The sequence below is a fragment of the Amborella trichopoda genome, chromosome 8 (genome assembly GCF_054954075.1).
Source record: "Amborella trichopoda isolate Santa Cruz 75 chromosome 8, AtrichopodaSantaCruz75HAP2 v2.0, whole genome shotgun sequence".
Lineage (NCBI taxonomy): Eukaryota > Viridiplantae > Streptophyta > Magnoliopsida > Amborellales > Amborellaceae > Amborella > Amborella trichopoda.
The window spans coordinates 40,380,730-40,408,436 of NC_142343.1; the positions used below are offsets into that span (position 1 = coordinate 40,380,730).

General features: G+C 36.6%; 3 long non-coding RNA genes across 12 annotated transcripts; all 3 read left to right on the top strand.

Annotated features, from left to right (window-relative positions):
* Positions 1-263: 263 nt before the first annotated feature.
* LOC110007187 (uncharacterized) lies at positions 264-23,219 on the top strand. 9 transcript variants are annotated; one of them, XR_016061622.1, is made up of 10 exons: positions 266-859; positions 1,358-1,531; positions 1,665-1,746; positions 1,861-1,906; positions 13,147-13,221; positions 13,411-13,481; positions 13,596-13,655; positions 14,159-14,280; positions 14,405-15,787; positions 23,025-23,219. It is a non-coding gene; the product is annotated as an uncharacterized LOC110007187 (long non-coding RNA). The 9 variants fall into 9 exon arrangements; XR_016061621.1 differs by lacking the exon at positions 23,025-23,219 and adding an exon at positions 16,153-16,630; XR_016061625.1 differs by lacking the exons at positions 1,665-1,746; positions 1,861-1,906; positions 23,025-23,219 and adding an exon at positions 16,153-16,630 and having other exon boundaries at positions 264-859.
* On the top strand, positions 4,612-6,753 carry LOC148781092 (uncharacterized). Of its 2 annotated transcripts, XR_016061631.1 has the most exons (4): positions 4,612-4,726; positions 4,928-4,974; positions 5,109-5,230; positions 5,997-6,753. It is a non-coding gene; the product is annotated as an uncharacterized LOC148781092 (long non-coding RNA). The 2 variants fall into 2 exon arrangements; XR_016061630.1 differs by lacking the exons at positions 4,612-4,726; positions 4,928-4,974 and having other exon boundaries at positions 5,014-5,230.
* Positions 6,829-7,958, top strand: LOC148781093 (uncharacterized). Its single transcript, XR_016061632.1, has 5 exons — positions 6,829-6,929; positions 7,033-7,117; positions 7,212-7,507; positions 7,644-7,764; positions 7,868-7,958. It is a non-coding gene; the product is annotated as an uncharacterized LOC148781093 (long non-coding RNA).
* Positions 23,220-27,707: the final 4,488 nt, after the last annotated feature.

The following is a 27,707-nucleotide window of genomic DNA, read 5'->3' on the forward strand; positions in this document are numbered from 1 at the left end:
ATAAGTGAAGACATAGAAATGAATGGGTTTAGGAGATTGAAGGCGGCAATGAGTTGTGAAGATATTTTCTAAAAAATAGTAGCCGACGACGTGGAGAGAATCTAGAAGCTTTAGCGGTTGCGTTGCCACAACGCCTCCGAATCCTAATAGAACCACCTTGGACTCTGACCCTTTCTCGACCGTTTATTTTTATAGAATCGCTAATCCGTAGCCGTCCATTGCAACCCATGCTCTCTATAAATAAGGCGTCGTAGACCTCTCATTTAATCTCGTTTGCGTTGGTGTTCGGTGTCCTTTTTCCGTGTCTTTTTCTTTTGTTTTAGGGTTTTTCTTGGTTTAGGGTTTCGAATGTGTTCTTGATCTGGTTTTAGGATTTTGAAGGTGTTTTTGATTTGTGAACTTCTGTGATTTGTTCTGGCGTTTCTTGATTCTGGGGTTTCTTGATTTTAATTTCGGTATTTTTTGTTCTGGGATTTCTTGATTTTAATTTCCTATTTTTTTAAGAGGTAGCTGTAAGTTTATGTGATTTTAATTTCGGTATTTTTTTTTAGGAGGTATCTGTAAATTTCTGTGATTTCACGTGTGTTCTTATTTGTTTTGGATTCTTTGTTTTACTCTGTTTTACAAAGGTTCTTCTTTTATGCAGCAATCTTGGACCCTCTTCTATTTTTGACTTTTATTTTAGAGTTTGCGTGTTCTATGGGATCCTTGTTTGCGTGTTCCATGGGATCCTTGTTTGTATTGGAGTCTTTTAGGGTAACGTGGGGGGTTTGTAGAGTGATGGTTCCATTTTTCTTTTAGATTTATTTGAGATCTTACAAGAATGTGCAGTTGAGGGATCTAAGCTCATCCAAGTTCTGTAAGATAATTGATTCTCTGTAACATAAGCTCTTTGTTGCTTCTATGCAGTAATTGAGACTTCCGATTCTTCTTTTATGTCCTCCGAATCTTCTCTGGTATTCTTTCTTGGTGATTGGCACCAGTTTAATTGGTGCTGGTGAGCTGTTTTGTGAAATTGGTGATGTTGGGTTCCTTTTGTTTGAATTTCAAGATCTTTTGTCTCGGAGTTTTGAGGTCTTGTGGTGGTGGTGGTTTATGTAATTGGAATAATTCTATGCTGGGTTTTGATGTCCAGAATTCAAGAGCTGTACTCTGGGTTATTTGCATTCAATTTGATGCCTATGGAATAATTCTATGCTGGGTCTTGAGAAAGTGGTGATGATCTGCAAATTTTTTCCTCCTTTAGGGGACCAAGGCAAATCTAAAGGGGTTTTATTTATTTTGCTATGCTGGATCGGTTTGATTTCAGATGGTATTATTCTATTTAGTCATTGTTGTGACTTGTCTACATATGCAGCTCAGTTGATGGGTTGAAGCGCATGTCATTGCAATGATAGGAACTGTGTCGAAGTGCTCTTCTCAATCCATGATTATCTCAAATGATGGATTCTCAGTTGATTGGGCTTCGGGGAAACCGTTATCGCCATTTGGCCTTGGTTCGCAGATGGTCGTCATGTTTTGGGGAAAACAGGTTTCCATTTTGATTTGAAGACGAGTTCCAATTCTTTTAATTGTGGTGGCATGTATTAAGTTGTATGGTGACTAAGTTATCTCTGTCTGCTTTTTTGGGATGTCTGGTAATTCTTTTGCATGATTTCGTGAAGGTAACTTGGTGGAATGCTCCAGTGCATGTACAACGAAAGTTTGGTTTCTCATATCTCACTCGAATCTGAATCTAGAAATTGGGTACAGTTTGAATTAGGACTTGCTGGGGCCGAATCACTATTTTACAAGATATGCGATTGACTTGGTTTGATATTAATGAATATTGTCTCAGTTGTTAAAATTTTGTGCCCTTAGGTGCTGTGACATGTTTCTCATGGAGGCAATGATGCAGGCATGGATGGTACTATTTTGATGTTCCTTCTGAGATTGCTGGTTTCTTTCTTCTCGTGTTGAACTATTTTGTATCAGTTGCATTTACTTTATTGGATCATTGGCGCTAATCTTGAAGAGTATATGAACTAGAGAGTATGTGAACTAGCTATTTTGACTGGATTGGTTCTGGAGTTGTGTCATGGCCATAGCAATTTATTGTAGTTATTTTGGGGGATATACTGAATTCACTCACTTTTAGTTATATGCATTCTGCTTAGGTTTTTTATTTGGTACTTGCGGCTTTTCGGAATGGTTGAAGATGGTCATGCCAGATTGCAATCACAACTTAAATTGGGGTTTTCTCTAGTTTTGGACAGCTTTCATGTTACCTTCCTTTGTATTCCAGCTTGAATTCGACATTTTCAGTTCAGTTTAAATTTGGAGTTTTGGAGATGAGTCGTCATTATTGTTATATGTTGGGGTATTTGATTATGTGTATCAAAGATTTGAAGAAAGGTGTCTGTTTTCTGGTTCAATCAGATGAGGTCTGTTTCTCAAATTAAATCACACCAGTGTGATTCATTCGAACATGAAGCCTGAAGAGATGGTCTTAGGTCGGATTATTGGTTTCGTTTTATTTGATTTGTTGTTTAGTCTTAATTTCTGGAGGCATCTACTATTAAATTCTCTGCTTCTGATGTCTATTATGTCTAGGTACCATGGCAATCCTACCGTCCTTTTTGGCTAATTAATGGATGCAAAGTTCTTGTTTCTGGGTTGTGTGGGCCTTGATATTTTATTTCTTCGATGCCTCTTTTTTTTGGCTTGATTTTGTTATACAAACTCCAAATTGCTTTTGGGTTGTTTATAGTCAACTTGGGGAAGAAAGCACATATTGGAAGGGCTTATTTCGTCTATATAGCGATCAGTATGGATTCTAAATTGTTTTATTTTTATTTCTGCCATTGTGACCTGGAGATGTTCTATCTGAATTTGGAGCTTCTTAAATGAGCTAAAGATTTGTTATTTGTTTTGGGGAAAATTTCCTCCTATTTACCTTTATCGCTGAATGTTTTTAAATTGGTGGTATTGGTATGGAACTATATGACTAAAGTCCTTATTACTTCAAGTTTGCAGTTTTGATACCGCGGGGCTAGTAGTTTGTCAAATCGCATCGCATTGTTGCCATTGCTCTGCATTGTCCTAGAATTAATCTGGTGTTCCTAGTGGTGTTCAATGTTGGTCCTTGCTGTTCCGGATTTTGGATCTCTCTTGTTCAATTCAAAACCAACGAGTTTGTCAAATTGCATCGCATTGTTGCCATTGCTCTGCATTGTCCTAGAATTAATCTGGTGTTCTTAGTGGTGCTCAATGTTGGTCCTAGCTGTTCCGGATTTTGGATCTCTCTTGTTCAATTCAATACCAGCGATTGTTTGTATGTTTCTTCTTTCTAGGTTTTCTCCGTTCTGTTTTTTGGTTTTATTTGTTCCTTAGTGACCATTCATAGGTTCTCTTATTGTCCTCTTATGATTCATGTATTAGTGTTGTGGCGTCCGGGCATGTATTTTTTAACTAATGTGTTCTATTTTTATAATCTTTTTTGCTTTGTGCTTTTCCTGATTGTTCAACGCACTTGAGTTTTATTGTAACTATGCGCTTTTCTTTGTCTTTTCACTCTTTGGGTTTCTGAACAAGTTGCTAATGGGGGGGGGTTTTTCATTTTGTAATTAATTTTTGGGTGGATCTCTCATCCCATTTATTGTGGGGTTTCTTAATTTTTTAGGGAGGATCTATCCTTCTTGATTCTTGAATTAATTTGGTTTCTTGGAAATTGAAAGCATGAGAATCTCCCCCTTCACGCACTTGTAATTTTTTGTAGAGGCCCTCTCATTTTTTTGATATTTTGTGCCTTGGGTATTAGTTTGGTACAGTGATATACTTTTGCTCTTTGTTTGTAAATGTTTATATGTTGATTGTGAAGTCTTAGTTTGCATTGATTGTTCTCCTTAGGTAACATAGTGATTTCCCTTTGTACTCGGTGGTACACATTGGACTGTTTCAAGTTTGCTGTTTAGCAGTGTGGTTTGATTTATCTTGACCCAACCCAACTTTGGACCTTCTTTCTTGTTAGCTAGCCTAGAGTTGCTCTTTGTTGATTATATGATGAATGTGTCCTGGCAATGTTGTAGGTGGGGAAGCTACAGATTGATTGGTTGTTTGTCCAATGGGCTCCATGGCATACGGCTGCTGGGTGGGCTTTGTTTGGTATGGTTTAATTTTAGTCTCCTGGCGACGATGTAGGTGGGGGAGCTATATATCGATTGGTTGGTTGCCCAATGGGCTCCATGGCATACGGCTGCGGTGTGGGCTCTGTTTGGTATGTTATAATTTTAGTGAAGTGTTTTGGATCTCTTAGAGGTATACACTGGCTGTTCTTATGTTGGGGGTTTATGCTGCATCATGGTGCTAGCAACCATATTGTTAGCTGATTTGTATTTCAATTTCCTGTTGCATTTTTTTGGATGGCTGGCACTTAGGTTTCTATATGCTCTCCGATTGGAACATGTGGACAAAATTAGGTGATGAGAGTGACAGAAACATTCAAATCCAAAACATTGTGTACCATTTATAGAGCTCTGGTGAATGGGTGTAAGTTATCCTGGATATCTTTGGATTGTCAATTTCATTGATATATTATATACTGGCTTTCTGCCTGATCTACGAGGTGTCTAGGTAGTTCCTTCTTGTGTCTTGTAACAGTGAGGACCAGGAGTGCCAACACACATGGAATGGGGACGGACGGGTTCATGGGATTATTAATTGAGAACTTGTTGCAAATTGAAAGATGGTTTGATCCTGTGCCTCTTGCCTTGACTTATGCGAATGGGGACGGGTTCACAGGGTTATTAATTGAGAACTTGTTGCAAAGTGGTTTGATCTGTGCCTCTTGCCCCGTCTTATGTGAATTGCAGTTTCTTCTTGCTGTCTAGCCTAGAGTTGCTCTTTGTTAATTATATAATGATACCCTTGCATCCTGGCGATGCTGTAGGTGGGGGAGCTATATATCGATTGGTGGCTTTCCCAATGCTCTATTTGGTATGTTTTAATTATTGTGAAGTGTTTTGGATCTCTCAGAGGTATATACATTGGCTGTTTGTAAAAGCACTCTAGAGGGCTTTGCTCGTGTTTGGATTTCAGTTTCTTGTTGCATTTTGTTGGATGGCTGGCAGTTAGGTTAGGTTTCTATGTGCTTTCTGACGGAAACATGTGGACGGTATGAGGTGACGAGAGGCCAGGAACATTCAAATGTCAGAAGCATCGCGTACCATTTATGGAGCTCTGGTGAATGGGCGTAAGTTATCCTCAATATATTTGGATGCCAATTCATTGATAATGCATTATATACTAGCTGTCTACCTGATCTACGATGTGTCTGGGTAGTTCCCTAGTGGTGTATCAGGAGTTGCAACACACCTAGAATAGGGATGGGTGCACAAGATTATTAATTGAGAACTGGTTTCAAAGGGAAAGATGGTTTGATATGTGCCTCTTGCCCTCACCTATGTGAATCGCAGTTTTCTGAGTTGTTTTAGTGGTGGTGTGATCAATACGTTCTGGTCACTTTTTATTTTTAGACGGAATGAGGATAAATAGCTACATGAGATATGCATTAATTCGTTTTTCAGAGATCGGAGGTGGAAGAGAAGGGATTTGGTGACGTCGTGCATTCACTCTTCGTGGTTCCTTTTATGCAGTATTTTCTTTAGCTGATTTGCCTGTAGGAGCCGTTTCTTTACATGATACTATTTTTTATCTTTAATGAAGCTCTTGACAAATATGTTGTGTTTTGTTCTTTAGTATCTTGACTTTTCCTCTATATTCTATGATTCTTATTTGCCTTGATATTTGTGTTCTCAGATATCATCTTTAGTTTAAACACATTTTCTTTTCTTTATCACCCCTTTTTTTGGTTTTTTTTTTTTTTTTGCTGGTGGGGGGGGATGTTAGGTTGTTTTTGGGTGGAATCAGTTTGGTGCAGTGATATACTTATGCTATTTGTTTGTAAATGTTTATATGTTGATTGTGAATTCTTAGTTTTCATTGATTGTTCTTCTTAGGTACCATGGTGATTTGCCCTTGTAATCGGTGGCACACATTGGACCGTTATGAGTTTGTTGTCACGCAGTGTGGTTTGATTTATCTGGACTCAACTTTGGACCTTTCTTGTTGTCTAGCCTTGAGTTGCTTTTTGTTGATTATATGGTGACACTTTTGCATCCTGGCAACCCTGTAGGTGGGGGAGCTATACATAGATTGGTTGTTTGCCCAATGCTCTATTTGATATGTTTTAATTATAGTGAAGTGTTTTGGATCTCTTAAAATACACTGGCTGTTGTTGTGTTGGGGCTTTAGGCTGCATCATGGTGCCAGCATACATACTGCCAGCTGATTTTCAGTTTCGTGTTGCATTTTGTTGGATGGCTGCCAGAGTTAAGTTTCTACATGGTTTCGGATTGGAACATGTGGACAGTTTGAGGTGACGAGAGTGCCAGGAACATTCAAATGCCAAAAAGATTGTTTACCAGCTACAGAGCTCTTATGAATGGGTGCAAGTTATCCTTGATATCTTTGGATGTCAATGCCATTGATAATATATTCTATATTAGCTTTCTACCTGATCTTCGAGGTCTCTGGGTAGTTCCATGTTTGGTGTCTAACCGTGACTCTCCATTGGTGGAATGGGGATGGGTGCATAGGGTTATCAAGTGAGAACTGGTTGCGAAGTGAAAGATGGTTTGATGTGTTCCTAATTCCCTGACTTATGTATATTCTTGTTGTCTGAGGTTTTTAGTGTCGATTTGATATTTATGTTTACTTCTAGTCACCTTTTGTTTTGAGATGGAATGAGGATGAAAAGTCACCTGAGCTATGAATTTATTGGTTTTTCAGAGATTGGAAGTGGAAGAGAAGGGATTTGGTGATGTCCATACACTCGTTACTTTTTTATTGGTGGTTCCTTTTATGCAGAATTTTCTTTGGCTGATTTGCATGTAGGAGCCGTTGTGTTTTCATACAGTGATATAGTTTTGCTCTGTTTGTAAATGTTTGTATGTTGATTGTGAAGTCTTTGTTTGTTTTGATTGTTCTCCTCAGGTACCATGGTGATTTGCCCATGTAGTCGGTGGCACACATTGGACTGTTTCGAGTTTGTTGTCTAGCAGTGTGGTTTGATTTATCTGTACTCTACTTTGGACCTTCTTTCTTGTAGTCTAGCTTAGTGGTTCTTTTTGTTAATTATATGATGATACTCTTGCGTCCTGGCATTGTTGTAGGTCGGGTATATAGATATCGATTGGTTGTTTTGCCAATGGGCTCCATGGCAAATGGCTGCTTGGTGGGCTTTATTTGGTATATTCACTGGCTATCGTTATGTTGGGGGTTTAGGCTACATCATGGTGCTAGCAACAATATTGCCAGCTCATTTGTATTTCAGTTTCTCGTTGCATTTTGTTGGATGGCTGGCAGTTTGGTTTCTATGACATGTGGACAGTATGAGGTGATGAGAGTGCCCTGAACATTTAAATGTCAGAAATTTCATTGACCATTTATAGAACACTGGCAAATGGGTGTAAGTTATCCTTGATGTCTTTGGATGTCAATTTCATTGATGATACATTCTATATTGGCTTTCTGCCTGATCTATGAGGTGTTCGGGTAGTTCCTTTTTTGGTGTCTGTAACAGTGACTCTCCAATGGTGGACCAGGGGTGCAACACATGGAATGGGGACTGGTGCATAGGGCTATTAATTGAGAACTAGTTGCAAACTAAAAGATGGTTTGATCGTTGCCTCTTGCCTTGACCTATTTTAATTGCAGTTGTTTGAGGTATTCAATATTGGTTTGACCTATACATTCTTCTAGTCACATTTTGGTTTGAGATGGAATGAGGAAGAAAACTCACATGAGTATGCGTTTATTGGTTTTTCAGAGATCAGAGGTGGAAGAGAAGGGATTTGGTGTCGATGAATATTCTTACTTTTTTATTGGTGGTTCCTTTATTGCAGTATTTTCTTTAGCTGATTTTCCTTTAGGAGCTGGTGCATGATGTTCACTGTTCAGGATGCTATTTTTTCTCTTTTTATCACTAGGTGGGGAAGCTACATAGCGATGGGTTGTTTGCCCAATAGGCTCCATGGCATATGGCTGCTGGATGGGCTTTGTTGGTATATTTTAATTATGGTCTCTTGGGGACGCTGTAGGTGGGCGGGCGATATATCAATTGGTTGTTTGCCCAATAGGCTCCATGGCATACGGCTGCTGGGTGGGCTCTGTAGGTATGTTTTAAATTATAGTGAAGTGTTTTGGATCTCTCAGAGGTATATACACTGGCTGTTGTTATATTGGGGGGTTTAGGCTGCATCATGGTGCTAGCAACCATGTTGTTAACTGATTTGTATTTTAGGTTCCTGTGGCATTTTGTTGGATGGCTGGCAGGTAGGCTTCTATTTTCTCTCTGATTGGAACATGCGGAGAAAATGACTTGGCAAGTGACAAGAAACATTCAAATGTCAGAAACATCGGGTACCATTATAGAGCTCTGGTGAATTGGCGTAAATTATCCTTGATATCTTTGGATGTCAACTTCATTGATGATACATTCTATGCTGGCTTTCTGCCTAATCTAAAGGTGGCTTTTTGCATATTCTGCAACGTGTTTTGGTAAGCTCCATCTTTTGTGTCTTGTAACAGTGAGGACTAGGAGTGCCAACTCACATGGTATAGTGATGGGTTCACGTGATTATTAATTGAGAACTTGTTGCAAAGTGAAAGATAGTTTTGTGCCTCTTGCTCAGCTTATGTTAATGGGGATGGGTTCACAGGGTTATTAATTGAGAACCTGTTGCAACATGAAAGATGGTTTGATTTGTGCCTCTTGCCTTGACTTACGTGAATTGCAGTTTCTTCTTGCTGTCTAGCCTAGAGTTGCTCTTTTTTAATTATATGATGATACTCTTGCGTCCTGGCGATGCTGTAGGAGGGGAACCTATGTATCGATTGGTGGTTTTCCCAATGCTCTATTTGGTATGTTTTAATTATATTGAAGTGTTTTTGATCTCTCAGAGGTATATACACTGGCTATTGTTATGTTGGGTGTTTAGGCTGCATCATGGTGCTAGCAACAACTTTGTCTGCTGATTTGTATTTCAGTTTCTTGTTGCATTTTGTTTGATGGCTGGTAGTTTGGTTTCTATATACTTTCTGACCGGAACATGTGAACAGTATGAGGTGACGAGAGTGCCAGGAGCATTCAAATGTCAGAAACATCGCGTACCATTTATAGAGCTATGGTTAATGGGCGTAAGTTATCCTCAATGCATTTGGATGTCAATTCATTGATAATACATTCTATATTAGCTGTCTGCCTGATCTACAAGGTGTTTGGGTAGTTCTATCTTTGGTGTTCGTAACAGTGACTCCTTAGTGGTGGACCAGGAGTTTCAATACGCCTGGAATCGTGACGGGTGCACAGGATTATTAATTGAGAATTGGTTTTGAACGGAAAGATGGTTTGATCTGTGCCTCTTGCCCTCACCTATGGGAATAACATTGTTTTGAGTTGTTTGGTGTTGGTTTGATCTTTACATTCTTCTATTGTCACCTTTTAGTTTGAATGAGGAAAAGTTACCTGAGATATGCATTTATTTGTTTTTCCGAGATCAGAGGTGGAAGAGAAGGGATTTGATGACATCGTGCAGTCACTCTTGGTGGTTCCTTTTATGCAGGATTTTCTTTAGCTGATTTGCCTGTAGGAGCCGTTGCTTTACAGGAATCTATTTTTCTCTTTTGTTAAAATCTTGACATTGTGTTGTGTTTTTTTTCTTCAGCATTTGGGCTTTTCCTCTATAAATCATCAATTTCAATGATGATTTATTCTATATTAGCTTTCTACCTGATCTTTGAGGTTTCTGGGTTGTTCCATCTTTGGTGTCTGTAACAGGAGTGCACATACACACATGGAATGGGGACGGTGCACAGGGTTATTAAGTTTGAACTGGTAGGTTTGATCTGTGCCTCTTTCCCTGACTTGTGTGTATTCCTATTTGAGTTCTATAGTGTCGGTTTAATATCTATACATTCTTCTAGTCACCGTCTGTTTTGAGATGGAATGAGGATGAAAAGTCACCTGAGATATGTATATATATTGGTTTTTCGTAGATTGGAGGTGGAAGCGACAGGATTTGGTGACATCCATTCACTCTTACTTTTTTATTGGTGGTTCCTTTTGTGCAGGATTTTCTTTAGCTGATTTGCATGTAGGAGCTGTTGTATATTGGTTCAATGATATACTTTTGCTTTATTTGTATATGTTTATATGTTGATTGTGAAGTCTTTGTTTGCGTTGATTGTTCTTCTTAGGTACTATGGTCATTTGCCCATGTAATCAGTGGCACACGTTGGACTGTTTCGAGTTTGTTGTCTAGCAGTGTGGTTTGATTTATCTATACTCTACTTTGGACCTCCTTTCTTGTTGTCTAGCCCAGTGGTCCTTTTTGTTAATTATATTTTGATACTCATGTGTCCTGGCGATGCTGTAGGTGGGGTATCTATATATCGATTGGTTGTTTGCCCAATGGGCTTCATGGCAAATGGCTGCTGGGTGGGATTTGTTCGGTATATTCATTAGCTATTTTTTTTGTCATCATGGTGCTAGCAGCAATATTGTCATGGCAAATGGCTGCTGGGTGGGATCTGTTCGGTATATTCGTTAGCTATTTTTTTATCATCATGGTGCTAGCAGCAATATTGTCAGCTCATTTGTATTTCAGTTTCTTGTTGCATTTTGTTGGGTGGTTGGCGGTTAGGTTTCTATATGATTTCTGACTGGAACATGTGGGCAGTTTGAGGTGACGAGACTGCCATGAACATTCAAATGTCAGAAACATCGTGTACCATTTATAGAAGTCTGGTGCATGGGCGTAAGTTATCCTTGATGTCTTTTTATGTCAATTTCATTGATGATACATTTCTATATTGGCTTTCTGCCTGATCTACGAGGTGTTTGGGTAGTTCCATATTTGGTGTCTGTAACAGTGACCCTCTAGTGGTGGACCAGGCGTGCCAACACACATGGAATGGGGACGGGTGCATATGGCTATGAATTGAGAACTAGTTGCAAAGTGAAAGATGGTTTGATCTGTGGCCTCTTATCCTGACCTATGTTAAGTGCAGTTGTCTGAGGTATTCAGTGTTGGTTTGATCTATACGTTCTAGCCACCTTTTGGTTAGACATGGAATGAGGATGAAAAGTCACCCGAGGTATGCATTTATTGGATTTTCAGAGATCGGAGGTGGAAGAGAAGGGATTGGGTGTCGATGTCCATTCTTACTTTTTTATTGGCGGTTCCAATCTTGTAGGATTTTCTTTAGTTGATTTGCCTTTAGGAAGCGGTGTTTGTTTCTTCAGTATTTGGGCTTTGCCTCTACATCCTATCTTTATTATTTGCCTTGAAATTTGTGTTTGTCCAGTCAGATATCATCTTTGGCTTCAAAACATTTTCTTTTCTTTTTGTCCCCCCCACCGCCCTCTTTTTTTTGTGGTGTGGGGGATGTTGGGGGTTTTTTGGGCGGAATCAGTTTGGTACAATGATATACTTTTGCCCTTTGTTTGTAAATGTTTATATGTTGATTGTGAAGTCTTAGTTTTCATTGTTTGTTCACGTTAGGTACCATGCTGGTTTGCCCTTGTAAATGGTGGCACACATTGGACTGTTTCGAGTTTGTTGTATCACAGTGTGGTTTGATTTATCTGGACTCTACTTTGGAACTTCTTTCTTGTGGTCTAGCCTAGAGTTGCTCTTTGTTGATTAGGTGATGATACTCTTTTGTCCTGGTGATGCTGTAGGTGGGGGAGCTGTACATCGATTGGTTGTTATGCCCAATGCTTTGGTATGTTTTAATTATAATTGAAGTGTTTTGGATCTCTCAGGTATATACAGGTGTATACACTGGTTGTTGTTATGTTAGGGGTTTAGGCTGCATCATGGTGCTGGCAACCATATTGTCAGTTGATTTGTATTTCAGTTTTATGTTGCATTTTGTTGGATGGTTGTCAGTTTCTTTTCTATATGCTTTCTGACTGGAACATGTGGACAATAAGTATGAGGACTGGAACATGTGGACAATAAGTATGAGGTGACGAGAGTGCTTGGAACATTCAAATGTCAGAAACATTGTGTATCAATTATAGGGGTTCTGGTAAATGGGCATAAGTTATTTTTGATATCTTTGGATGTCAATTTTATTGATGATACATTCTTAGTTTTCTGCCTGATCTTTGAGGTGTCTGGGTAGTTCCATCATTTGTGTCTGTAACAGTGACTCTCCAGTGGTGGACTAGGAGTGCCAACACACATTGAATGGGGACGGGGGTGCACAGGTTTATTGATTGGAAACTGGTTCAAAGTGAAAGATGGTTTGATCTGTGCCTCTTGTCCTGACTTATGTGAATTGCAGTTGTCTGAGTTGTTTAGAGTTAGTTTGATCCATACGTTCTTCTGGTCACATTTTAGTTTGTTGGAATGAGGATTAAAAGTCACCTGAGATATGCATTTGGTGATGTTGTCCATTCACAATTACTTTTTCAGGGATCGAAGGTGGAAGAGAAGGCATTTGGTGATGTTGTCCATTCACTATTACTTTTTCTTGGTGATTCCTTTTATGCAGGATTTTCTTTCGGTTATTTGCCTGTATGAGCCGTTGTATACGGGATACTATTTTCTCTTTATTAGTCTCTTGACAATATGCTGTGTTTGTTTATTTGCTATCATGGCTTTGCCTGTCTTTTATGTTTATTATTTGCCTTGAGATTTGTGTTTATGCAATTAGATTATCATCTTTAGCTTCAACACATTAGCTTTTCTTTTCTTTTTCCCCCCTCTTTTTTTGTTGGGGGGTGAGAGGGGGGGGGGGGGGATGTTGGGCTGTTTTTTGGCTGAATCAGTTTGGTGCACTGATATACTTTTGCTCTTTGTTTGAAAGTGTTTATATGTTGATTATGATGTCTAGTTTGCATTGATTATTCTCCTTAGGTACCATGGTGGTTTGTCCATGAAATCGTGGCACACATTGGACTGTTTCCAGTTTGTTGTCTGGAAGTGTGGTTCGATTTATGTGGACTCGACTTTGGACCTTCTTTCTTGTTGTCTAGCCTAGACTTTTTTTTTTTTAATTATATGATGATACTCTTGCGTCTTGGCGATGCTGTAGATGGGGGAGCTATATATTGATTGGTTGGTTGCTCTATGGGGTCCATGTCATAGTGCTGCGGGGTGGCTCTATTTGGTATGTTTTAATTATAGCGAAGTATTTTTGATCTCTCAGAGGTATATGCATTGGCTTTTGTTATGTTGGGGGTTTAGGCTGCATCATGGTGCTAGCAAGCATATTGTTGGCTGATTTGTATTTCAGTTTATTGTTGCATTTTGTTGGATGGCTGTTTCTATACGCTTTCTCACTAGAACACATGGACAGTATGAGGTAATGAGAGCGCTAGGAAAATTCAAATGTCAGAAACATTTTATAGAGCTCTAGTGAATGGACGTGTAAGTTACTCTTGCTATCTTTGGATCTCAACTTCATTGATGATACATTCTATATTGGCTTTCTGCCTGATTTATGAGGTGCATATGTAGTTCCTTCTTTGGTGTATGTAACAGTGAATCTCCAGTGGTGGACTTGGAGCGCCAACACACATGGAATGGGGACGGGTGCACAAGGTTATTAATTGAGAACTGGTTGCAAAGTGATAGATGGTTTGATCTGTACCTCTTGCCTTGACCTATGTGAATTGCAGTTGTCTGAGTTGTTTAGTGTTGGTTTGATTTATACGTAACTTCTAGTTGCCCTTTTGGTTTGAGGTGGAATTAGGATGAATAGTCACATGAGATGCACATTTATTGGTTTTTCAGAGATTGTAGCTGGAAGAGAAGGGATTTGGTGCCATTGTCCATTCACTCGTTACTTTTTTATTGGTGGTTCCTTTCTTGTAGGACTTTCTTTTATTTGATTTGCCTGTAGGAGTTGTATATTAGTCCATTACTATACAATATACTACTCTTTCTCTTTTATTTAGCTCGTGTTTGTTTCTTTGGTATCTCGCCTTTGCCTCTTTATTCTATGTTTACTATTTACCTTGAGATTTGTCTTTGTATAGTTAGATGCCTTTGCCTCTTTATTCTATGGTTACTATTTACCCTGAGATTTGTGTTCGTCAATTCAGGAATCTGATGAGAAGTTAGGTTTTTATATGCTTTGTGACTGGAACATATGGAGAGTAGTGACGTGACGAGTGCTAGGAACATTCACATGTCAGAAACATTGTGTTGCATTTATAGATCTCTGGTGAATGGGCATAACTTATCCTTGATATCTCTGGATGTCAATTTCATTGTTGATACATTCTATATTGGCTTTTTGCTTTATCTATGAGGTGTCTGGGTAGTTCCATCTTTGGTGTCTGTAACAGTGAGTGGTGGACCCGGTAGCGCCAACACACATGGAATGGGGATGGGTGCACAGGAATATTAATTGAGAATTGGTTCCAAAGTGAAAGAGTTGCAAAGTAAAAGATGGTTTGATCTGTGCCTCTTACCCTGACCTATGTGAATTTCAGTTGTCTGAGTTGTTTAGTGTTGGTTTGATCTATACATTCTTCTAGTCACCTTTTGGCAATTAATCAATGTTCTCTGTAGATTTTGAGATGGAATGAGGATGAAACGTCACCTGAGATATGCTTCTATTGGTTTTTCAGAGATTGGAGGTGAAAGAGGAGGGACTTGGTGATGTTGCCCTTTTTTATTGGTGGTTCCTTTTATGCAGGATTTTCTTTAGCTGATTTGGCTGTAGGAGCCATTGTATATTGGTCCATCACTATGCCGGGTGCTATCTTGTCTCTTTTATTAAGCTCTTGACAGTATGTTGTGTTTATTTATTCTATGGGGATGGGTGCATAGGGTTATTAATTTGAACTATTGCAAAGTGAAAGATGGTTTGATCTATGTGAATTGCAGTTATTTAATTTTTTTAGGGTTGGTTTGATCTATATGTTCTTCTAGTCACTTTTTGGTAATTGATCAATGTTGCTACTCTCTAGATTTTGAGATGGAATGAGGATGAAAATATGCATTTATTGGTTTTTCAGAGATCGGAGGTGGAAGAGAAGGGATTTGGTGACGTCCATTCACTCTTTACTTTTTTATTGGTGGTTCCTTTTATGCAGGATTTTCTTTGCTGATTTGCCTGTAGTAGCCGTTGTAACGGTGGTCCATCACTGTATTGGATGCTATTTTTTCTCTTGTATTAAGCTCTTGACAATAGGCTGTGTTTGTTTCTTCGGCATCTGGCCTTTGACTTGTTTTTCTCTGTTTATTATTTTCCTTGAGATCTGGGTTTGTATAGTTAGATTATCATCTTGCCATCATTATTGATTCGGGGATCTGCTGAGATGTTAGGTTCCTATATGCTTTCTGACTGGAATATGTGGACTGTATGAGGTGACGTGATTGCCAGGAAGCCCCCAATTGTTTTTTTTTTAAGGTTTTGTGATTTTGATTTGGGGTTCTTTTTGGAGGGAAACCGTAAGGTTTGTGATTATGTGTATAATGCGGGAGCTCTCAATTATTTTCCAGCAATTTTTTTATCTGAAGATTGAATCATTATGTGTATCTTGGCGTTCGTTATTTTTGGGGATCTTTTTTTTTGGTTTGGTTCTATTGAGGTTTCTCCCGTTGATCATGCTAGTTTGCTCTGTTCTTCAGTGGGCCAAGTGGGAGTGGATGCGAACTCAAAATCTGTTCGTATTATACTGGCAACAGGACCAAAAGATGCACTCTTGAGAGAGGAACCTCTAGTAAGGGATTTTCTTGGGTATACAGATTTGTTTTGGTTTATTGGTCTTACTCAGATTTGTAATGCTCCTTTTGTATGCATCAACTTATGGCGTTCTTCTGCATGTATTCATGTGCCCTTTACAATTTTAGTCATTTTAGGGTTTCATTGTGGTTTATAGGATGATGGTTCTGTTTTTATTTCATTGTATTTAAGTTGTGGTTTCAAAGGTCGAAGCTAATCTAAGGTGTGTAAGATAATCAACTATAAGTAAGGCTGGCTCTGTTGCCCTATATTCGGGTCTTCCTTTATTAATTGAGTTTACCAATTCTCCAGTTTTACCCCTCCGATTCTTCTTTGGTTTTGTTTCTTGGTGATTGCTTGCAGAGTTTTGGTGAATTTTGTTGACTCCTAATGCGATTGCACTCTGGATGCTCTCTGACTCTCCTCTAGGTGATGATGTCTTATGAAGTTGTTAAAGAGGTTCTTTTTTGTTCAAGCATTGAAAATTGCTCTCGGGTTCTTCTTGGTTATCGATTAGAGAGCTATCATTGTAACCTAACATTATAGTTTGCTTCAGTTGGTGGAGAAATAAGGTTTCATTATCATATTCATTTGCATCGTCGCTGTTTAGCTTATGATGCAATTCTGATGGCAGTTCAGATGCCTAAGTTATTGTGGATCACTTCTGTTGAGTTTGCTGTATCATGTTGTCAAAATTTCAAGATTATTACTTTGGGTTATTTGCAATCAACTTGATCCATGTGGAAATGAACTTGATGCTGATAGTGGTTGAGGTGTTCTGCAACTTGTTCCATTTTGTTAAAGGAAGCAATGCAAATTGGAAGGGTGTTATTTCCTTTAATATTCTGATCAGTTTGATTTCGACTGTTAGTATTACAATTGGTTGTCATGGTTGACTTCTGCATATGCAGATCATGGGATGAGTTGATACACTAGTTGTTGTATTGTCTTCTGGGTGAAGGGCAACATGTTGAAGTGCTTATGTCAAACCATGGATTCCTGATGGTTTGTATTGTTTTGGGAAAACAATTACCTCATCTTGATACGACTTTTTTAATTCCTTTTAGGTGTAGTAGTGATCACTATCACCAATTTTTGGGATCCCCAACATGTTGAAGTACTTATGTCAAACCATGGATTCCTGATGGTTTGTATTGTTTTGGGAAAGCAATTACCTCATCTTGTTGCCACTTTTTAATTCCTTTTAGGTGTAGTAGCAATCACTATCACCAATTCTTGGGATGCCTAATTATAGGGAGTTCGCCTCGATGATTTCATGAGGGGAACTTTGCTGGATGTTGTTGTGCTCCTGACATAAGTTGTTCCGGTATTTGATATCAACCTGGATTTGAATCTGGTTTGCATTTTGGATTGTATTTGGTTTGGTATTGTTTTGGGAGACTTGCATTCGCTTGACTTGCTTTCAGGCCTGTTGAAAGTTCTGTGCTCTAAGGTGCCATGTGATGCTCTCTTATTGGAGGCAATAGTGGAGGCGTACATGGTATTTGTTCGATGTTCCTCTGAGATTTCTGGATTTCTTCTGCTATCTGTTGAATTATTTTATGAGTGACGTCTTTTTTATTGTATCCTTGCTGACCATGACGAGTACAGGAGCTAGTTAGGATTGGTTTTGGAGTTGTGCAAGTTCCAAGATTCGTGTTGTGGCCATAGGTTTTTTTTCTTGTAGTTTTGGTAGGCAGCTGCTTTCGCAGTTTAATTATTCACCCAAGAAAAAAAATCTCAGTTTAATTTGGTTATTTGTTTTTAATTTGTGTTATGATGGGGATATACATTTTTGGTTCATACAACTCGTGATAGTTCATGTGATAGTCATGTAAGAACAATCATCTGCACTTAGTGTTACCACTTGCATCTTTCTTTTATATCTTTGTTATTTGTGTTTCAAAAAATTTTGGAATTCTTTCGATGGTTTTTGTGCCGATATTATCTGTGAACGGAGAAATGTATCCCCGCTAGAGGTTTGGTAGAAGATTGTAGCAGTCTTTTCAACATCAGCTGCATATCCAGTCTTTAGTAATCGTGATATCTGGTATTTGTCTGCTTTTTGACACTTCTTGTCCTAGTTATACTTATGCATGGCAGTATCAGCGCATATGTTCGCGTCAGTTGCACCCTCTTGATGCGTGCTATTCTTGGGTCGGGAAGTTATTCTGCAATCTCAGGATCCAGAGTTGACTGAAACATAGATTGCTCTGCCATTCTTTGTTTGCATCAGTTGCCACTTTTTTCTGTTGGATTCTCCGTTGAGCACACTGGTTTGGGGAAGTTGCTGGCACGATGGAAGGTCTGAATCCATCAAATTTTAATCTTCGGGTCAAGACATTGTGTTAGCATATTGGAAGTAGTTTCTTAGTATTTGATTCTTTTTGAAAATCTGTGAATGACTTGGATTGATTTTGTCTTTGGAGATGAATGCATGGATTGGAATAAAAAAGCGGAGGTATGATGTCTCTAGTCTTCTATCTCTTACACTTGCAGTTCAAAATTTTAAATTTGGTCAAGTTGTTTTATTCTTTATTTTTGTCAAAAGTAAAGGGCCTTATTATGTTGGAATTATGAATGTTTGTTTCGGGTAAAATTTATATTGTATTTTTATAGAAGATTCGAAAGGAGATGCCATTTGTTATGTAGAAGATTTCCAATTGAAGACACCAATCGTGGGATAATTCTTGAATAGTTCTGCATTCGTGAGGGGGGTGTGTAAGAAAAATTTGTCGATTTGTAAGGGTTTTAGTATGCAAATTGCAATCTTAAGCAATTCAATTAAGGCTCACCTCTAAATTTTATCAGAAATGTAATTTTGATAATAATAATATTATTAGGAAGTTTTTTTTCTTCAAAATTTAGATTTAGAGATCCGTTTAAGATCATAAGTAGGGTGTAGTTTTGTATCAATACTATTTTTTTAAAAATAATAATAATATTGATAATAATAATAATTCTTTATAATGTGATGGTCCATATAAGTATTATGGTCTTTAAGGACCATTACCATTTTTGATGACTTTTTCTTTTCTTTAGTTGACGTGGTGCTTAAATGTTTCACGTTCAATAATTTCGTCACACCTAGATTAATAAATAATATAATAGTATGTCTTAAGAATTTAAATAGGAATCTCATATATGAGGTGGAGTTTAATAAATAATATAATAGTACGACTTAATAATTTAAATAGGAGAAGTGAGAGCTTCCACCTTAGAGAATTTTTGTATAAGCTCTCCAATACATTGAAATTTTTCTTTCTCTAGTAGAAATGCCGTGAGCTCTTCTCTCTAGCCGAATTTTTATCGGAAGCTTTCTCTTAAGTATTTTAAGTAATTTCATTACCTTGAAAAACAATTCGTTCTTTTTAAAAATGAAATGAAATAATTATTTTTCCTTATTGTCATGAATTTTAGGTCCGATAAATTTTATGTGCAAGAGATATTTTTAATAAAATTGTGATATTTTATTTATGTTAGAAATTTTAAATGCTCTAAATTCTTAGAAATAAATTTATTTGTTTTTCTTGTCTATTGTTAGAGAGTTTTAGATATTGTAAAATTATTAAAAATAAATGTGATATTTCTGTTTTTAGTAAATTGTGAGATTTTTTTCTATTTTTTTTTAATATTTAGACATTGTAAAATTCATGTGCAAATGACTGTCTCATTATTTGAAAACTGATATTTTTACATTTGATTATAACATTGTCTGTGAAATGTTTATTTGCAAATTATCATCTCATAAATTGTGATAATTCCGTATTCTTGAATTTCTATAAGAGTTTTTCTATGGATATTAGATTGGTAATTATGTTAAAATATGTCTTTACGAACTGCTACTTTTCTAAATTTGAGCCCAAAATATTTGACTGCTTATTTTTAAAATAAAAGTGATTGTTATTAATGGTTCCAGTGAAATTCATATTAATAATTTCAGTGATATGTTGAGTACATGATATTACTGCTTTCGAATGTTTAAAGAGATTTAGAAATACTTTAAGTATGCAGGTAGATTCATTTGGTTCGTCGGTGAGGTATAAGTGGACCTATCCGGTACGTCGGTAGGGATTAAGTAGACTCATCTGGTACGTCAGTGAGGTATAAGTGGATTTGTAGGGATTAAGTGGACATATTTGGGACGTCGATAGGGATTAAGTGGACCCATCATGACGCTGATGAGGTATATAGGTGACCTATTTGGGACGTCAGTAGGGTATTTTGTGAAATCCTTTGAATTATGCATTTCTGTTAAAATGTTTTTATGCATTTCCATCATTTGGATTATATTTAACTGTGGATTTGTGAAAGTGCAATTGTTATCTATAAATGCTTTTGCTCCCAGTTTTTCCTCAGGTAGTTTTTAACACACATTCTTCATAAAATGTTTATATCTTCCAACCATTATTATTTTTAGGATTATGATGATCACTTACTGAGTAGCCAAACTCATCAAATTATGGTAAACATTTTTTTTTTCAAGATAACTGCGGTTTTCATTTGAGTGCTCGTCAGAATCAACTCTGGAAGATATTGTAGTTATGCTTAAACTTTCTTTTCTTACTTTGTAAGAAAAAGTAAGAATTTGCCACTGTATAAGAATTTGCCACTGTAAATTTGTCCTAAAAAGAGATATGTATATGTTTTGACTGTCACATATCAGGAATATCAGTATTGTAAATTCTTGGGGCGTGACAATTATCGCCATTGTAAATTTGTCTTAAAAGAGATGTATATATCTTTTGATTGTCACATCTCAGGAATATAAGTATTGTAAATTTTTGGGGTATGACAAGTTTGAATAAGGTTGCAACATTAAATAATCCAATTAAGGCGCACCTTTAAATTTTATTATAAATGTAATTTTGATATAAAAAATTAAGAATCTATTTTCTACTCTATGAAATTTTAAACTTTAAAAGTGGTTTAAAGTTGTCTTTTTTTTTATGGCGGATTTTTTAGGTGCACTTTTAATTCTACTGTTGCAATCTTATATAAGACTTTTTTAAAAAAAAGAAAATGAAATACAAAGCTTATGCGATAAACATCATTAGATGATATATATTTTACGTGTCAAACATCATTATCTCCGCTTAACTTCATTCTAAATCTGGCTTCGATTTTATTTTATTTTAGTCAATTCGATATAGAACATTGTTGAATTTATATTATACATATACAAGTAAAACAGTTTCACGCTCCCGAAATTTCTTGAAAATGTACATCACAGGAAAATCGTGATGGCATTTTTATTGCCCAACATATAATAATTTTTGGGAAAATGACCTCCCGGAAACTTCCATCCCTATCAGTCCCTTGAGTTTGACCAAATTTGTTGTACCCTTTCAAATTAAAATTTTGGAACAGTTGGCCCCTTAAATATGTTTTTTTTCATTTTTTTTTACAAATTTGATCTTTTTATTGTACAAAATTTTTCGTTCTCTTTCTCTTCCGTTGCCTAAAACCAATCTTACCTCCTTGGATCCCACTCTATAAAATACTTTATAACAGATGAAATATTCAACAATCAATATATTATTGGTCTTATTATTGTTATTATAATTATTAATTAATTATAATAATTATAAATTATTATCGTCAATAAAATTTATATATATATATATATCGAGTCACAAAAAAAATATGGATGACTAATGTATGGGTTTGGCATTTTATAAAATAAAAAGATCAAATTTATAAAAAGAACAAAAAAAACTATAATTAGGTGGCTAATGGTCCCAAAGTTTAAACTTGAGGAGGTGCAAGAGATTTTGGTTAATCCAAGTTTAATGGGAATGAAAATATAAGGAAGGGGGTTAGAGGCCATTTTCCTTTAATTTTTTTTCTTGATACAAGTAAATAATTTTTCATTATCCTAAAATTACATGAAAATGTATTAGTTCTATTTTAATACAAGTAAAATAATTTCATGCTCCCACAATTTAAATGGGCATCTTTTAACTCTTGATCCTCCATCGATCATGTCTTTGTATTCAACCCCTTGTGGACGTTAATGCCTCCCCTAGTTCCCTATAAACACGTGGTTGTTTTATGATGCCCTGGTTCTTGATTGAATTTAAGTTTATATGGTTTTTCAGTGTTTGATTGTTTTGCCTTTCTGATTTTTGTTCCTCTTTATTATTTGGTTTCCCATGGGTTTTGGGCATTAGGGTCTCTTATATGATGCTTCATGGTTCTGGTTTCATTGTGCTCTCGTTTCAACTAATGGGTTTTTAAGGTCCTGTTATTACTTTTGAGTGATTTTGTAGGTTCTTTCGTATTATTTATTTCTGGATTTCTGTTAAGCTTCTTGGCGAACCACTTCTTGTTGATTTTTTTACGTTTCTTGAATTTAATACTAGGATCATTTTGTAATTCTAATTATTTTGCTTGGCCGTTTTCATTTGTTTTGATTTCTTGATTTTACTATGTTTTATAAAGGTCCTTATTATGTATTCATGGATTCTGTTTTTTGAGTCTTTTTAGGTTATCATTGTGGTTTAACGGGAGTGATGGTTCTACTTTTGTTTCAATAAATAATTGAGACCATACTAGAATGTGCATTCAAAGGATCTTAATCTACGCTCTGGCGGTGGTATTGATGAGGTCTCTGACTCCAAATCCCCATTTGACTTAAACACTTTTTTTTTTACTCACCCAAAAAATAATAATCTACGCTACATAACATAATCAATGTTATGTAAGATATGTTCTTGTAGCGTTATATGTCAATTGAATCTCATAATTTTTTCAGTCCTTTTATCGTTTAGGGAGTGATGGTTCTGTCTTGTGTTTCATAGAATGCGTGACCATTTTTGTGGTCCTGTGACTACTTTTTTTGGTTTTGGGGTTTCTTTTGTGTGACTATTTTTGTGATCATGTGCTTACTTTTTTGGGTTTTAGGGTTTTTTTTGTATTTTTATTTCGGAGTGCTTTTCATATGCTCCTTTAGGTGATGTTATTTTGTGAATTTATTGATGAGGGTTCTTTTGTTCAACATCAAAATTTCTCTCTGGTTTCTTCTGTTGTTTGGTTATTGAGCTATCATTGTGGCCTGATTTCCAAGGAATAAGGTTTGATAATGGTAGTCTATTTGTAGGTGAAATTGGCTTTTGTGATGCCGATGCCTAAACTATTGTATTGCATTTGTTGGCTGACATAAGCTGGTGGATTACTTCTGTGCAGTTTGCCTCACCATGGTGTTCGAGATTTAATTTTTTTTTTTTTTGTAGATTTCAAGATTCAAGGTTATTAGTATGGGTTATTTTCAATCAACTTGATGCTGATAGAAGCTGGCTATCTTGAGATGGTAGTGATGAGTTTCTCAAATTTTTCAAATCTTATAAGGGAACAAAGAAAATTGGAAGGGCAATATTTTTTTAATATTCTATTCGGTATGTTTTCTGGAGTATTATTGAATTTGGTCATTGAATATCTCTCCTGCATGTGCAGATGATTTGATGAGTTGAAGCACTAGGTGTGGCATGTTCTTTTAGTGATAGGCAACATGTTGGGTTGCTTATTTTAAATCATGGAGCCACATATGGTTGTAGTGTTTTTGGGAAAAAATTACATGGGGAAATAATTACCCCATATTGATCCCACATTTCAATTCTTTGGGATACCTAATTATAGGGATACCACATGGATGATTTCATGAAGGAAAAATTGATGGATGCTGCCATGCTCCTACAGCAAAAATTAATTCTTTTATTCTTGTGTTCAATATCAACCAATAAATGACTCTGCGTTTGACATGGATTATATTGGTTAGGATGACCCTCATGAGATTTTTTTTGATTTGGTATGGTTTTGGTTTGGTATTGTTTCTGACAAATATTGGCTCAATTCTTGATGAAATTTTTTGTGTGTGATGCTCTTATAGGAGGGAATAGATTTTTACATGGTATTGTTTAACGTTTCTTGAGTTTTTTGGATATTTTGTGCGCTTTGTGTTGTAGTATTTTATTAGTTTGTTGGATCGTTGCCAGGTGTTTTCACAAGTATGGGAACTAGTTGTCACACCCCAAGAATTTACAATACTGTTATTCTTGAGATGTGACAGACAAAACATATATACATCTATTGATAAGATAAATTTACAGTGGCGAGTGTCTTACAAAGTAAATAAAGAAAGCTAGCACAACAACAGTATCTTCCAAGGTTGATCTTGACTAGCACTCAAAATGAATCCGCAGTTATCCTGAAAAATGTTTACCATAGTTTGATGAGTTTGGCTACTCAGTAAGTGATCATCATAATCCTAAAAATAATCATGATTGAAAGATATCAATATTTTCCAAAATGAGATCTATTAACAGAAATGCATCAACAGTTTCACTTTCAATAAATGCATAATTAAGTATAATTCGAGTAATTGAAATGCTTATAACACTTTTAACGGCAGTACATAATTCAAAGGATTTCACAAAATACCCTACTGGCGTCCCAAGTAGGTCACCTATATACCCCATCAGCGTCCTGATGGGTCCACTTAATCCCTATCGGCGTCCTAGATAGGTCCACTTAATCCCTGCAGGTCCACTTATACCTCACCGGGGTACCGGATGAGTCCACTTAATCCCTACCGACGTTCCAGATAGGTCCACTTATACCTCACCGGCGAACCGGATGAGTCCACTTGCATACTTAAATTATTTCTAAATCTCTTTAAACATTCGAAAGCAGCAATATCATGTACTCAACATATTACTGAAATCATTAATATGAATTTCACTTAAACCATTAATAACAGTCACTCTCTATAACATTTCAAAAATAACCAATCAAATATTTTGGGCTCAAATTTAGAAAGGTAGTAGTTTGTAAAGGCATTCTAGCATAATTGCCAATTTAATATGTATAGAAAAACTCTTATAAAAATTCAAGAATACGGAATTATCACAATTTATGGGATATCAATTCACAAATAAACATTTCACAACAATACTATAATCAATTGCAAAAATGACAATTTTTTTAAATAATAAGGCAGTCATTTGCACATGAATTTTACAATGTCTAAATATTCAAAACAGTAGAAAGAAATATCACAATTTTACTAAAAGCAGAAATATCACATTTATTTCTAACAATAAACAAGAAAAATAAATAAATTTATTTTTCTAATTTACAGCATTCAAAATTTCTAACATAGATAAAATATCACAATTTTTATTAAAAAGATTATTTTTCAAGATAATGAGGTCACGTGCGCATAAAATTTATCGCGCCTAAAATTCATGATAATAAGCATAAATAATTATTTCATTTCATTTTTAAAAAGAATGGATTATTTTTCGAGACAATGGGGTCACTTACACACAAAACTTATAAAATAAAGATCCTGGACGGAAATATCACTATTTATTAAAAATAGACTATTTTTCAGAAAGACGATGTCACTTACCCACAAATGTTTGAGAGGGAGCTTCAGATAAAAAATTCGGTTCGAGAGAGGAGTTCACTGTGTTTTGACCAAAGAGAGAGAGATCTCAAAATTTTCTAGGGTGGGAGTGCTTACCTCCCCTATTTAAATTCTTATAACGTATTATTATAATATTTTATTACGCTCTACCTCATACCTGAGGTGTCGCGTTAAACGTCTGCTTTTAACATACGAATACCACGTCCGCTAAAGGACGTTGCTAGCTGCAAGCAGCAAGCAAGCAAAAGTTAAACCAAGTAAAACTTTTTGAAAATAGCGATGGTCCCCAAGGACCATCATACTCAAACAGACTATCACCTATTTAAACGCATCTTTTCTCTTCTTTTTTTTTTTTTTTTTTGAAATTTTTGGATTGTTACATTCTTCCCCCCTTAAAGAAATTTAGTCCTCTAAATTTGTGTACCTGATTACTGAAAAAGATAGGGGTATTTTTCTCTACTTTCGTCTTCTCGTTCTCAAGTCGACTCTTATCTTGAATGGTACTGCCATAATACACTGACTAAAGGAATCTCCTTCTTGCGCAACACTTGCACTCTTCTATCCAGTATCAAAATTGGTTGCTCAATGAAGGATAGGTTCTTCCTGATCGGTAAAGGTTCATATTTTAAGATATGGGATGGGTCGTGCTGATATTTTCGTAGTGAAGATACATGAAAGATATTATGGACATTTGCCAATTCGGGTGGTAAGGCAAGTCTATAAGCGACACCTCCGATTCTTTCCAGGATTTCAAATGGTCCGATGTAACGTGGGCTCAACTTTCCTTTCTTGCCGGATCTCATAATGCCCTTTATTGGTGAGATTTTTAGGAAAACTCGATCACTTTCCTCAAATTCAAGATCTCTCCTTCGGTTATCGGCATAACTCTTTTGCCGACACTGAGCTGTCCTGAGCCTTTCGCGAATTAATGCTATTTTATTTGTAGTTTTCTGGACAATTTCTGGCCCCAAAAGCTTTCTTTCACCAACCTCGTCCCAACATATGGGTGACCTGCATTTCCTTCCATACAAGGCTTCATATGGTGCCATCTGAATACTGGCTTGGAAGCTATTATTATAAGCAAACTCAATCAGAGGTAAATGGTCATCCCAGCTTCCTGTAAGGTCAATAACATAGGCCCTCAGCATATCTTCCAAGGTTTGGATGGTCCTCTCCGATTGTCCATCAGTTTGGGGGTGAAAGGCAGTACTAAAGGTGAGTCTCGTCCACATGGCTGACTGTAGTCTAGCCCAAAATTTAGAAGTAAACCAAGTATCCCTGTCCGATACAATACTGACAGGAACTCCATGCAACCGCACTATTTCCTTAATGTACAGCTGAGCCAGTCGATCCAAAGTGTACGTCGTGCGAATCGGTAGAAAGTGGGCAGCTTTGGTTAACCGGTCCACAATGACCCAAATGCTATCATGTCCTGAATTTGTTCTAGGCAAGCCAGAGACAAAATCCATAGAGATGTGCTCCCATTTCCATTCTAGCACCGGTAAAGGCTGCAACAACCTAGCGGGCCTTTGATGTTCAGCTTTTACTTGCTGGCATGTTAGGCATTTAGACACAAATAGTGCTACCTCTTTTTTCATATTATTCCACCAAAAGGTTTTCTTCAGGTCCTGATACATTTTAATACTTTCGGGATGTATCGTATAACGAGAATGATGTGCTTCTTCTAATATAGCTTTCTTTACATTCTCATCATTCGGGACACAAACCCGACGTTTGAATCTTAGCAAATCCTCACTACATATAGAGAATTCATCTCTCTTTCCTTGCTTCACCTTTTCTATAATTGTTATAAGCTGAGGGTCTTTCTTTTGTGCCAATCGAATCTGTTGGATTAATTGGGGTTTCGCCTTAATATTGGCAATCATACTTACCACACCATTAATGGACGGAGTTGGATGCCAATCCACTATTTCCTCTAACAATCGCATTTCTTGGATCATTAGATGAGCTAAGACTCCCGTAGATTTTCTACTTAGAGCGTCGGCCACAACGTTAGCTTTTTCTGAATGATAATGAATTGTACAATCATAATCTTTTAAGAAATCCATCCATCTTATCTGCTGCATATTTAAATCCTTCTGAGAGAAAAGGTATTTCAAACTCTTATGATCCGTGTATATTACTGATTGCTCACCATATAGATAATGCCTCCATATTTTCAAAGCGAATACCATTGCAGCTAGCTCCAAATCATGAATTGGATATTTTTTCTCATATTCTTTCAACTGTCTGTATGCATATGTCACTACTTTCCCATATTGCATTAATACACAGCCCAAACCTTTATGTGAAGCATCACTATAAATCACAAATCCCCCACTCCCCTCAGGAATAGTTAAAATAGGTGCTGAAGTTAATCGAACTTTTAGTTCTTGAAAACTCTCCTCACATTCACTTGTCCACTCAAATTTGACATTTTTTTGTGTCAATCGAGTCAATGGGATTGCGATTCGAGAAAATCTTCTAC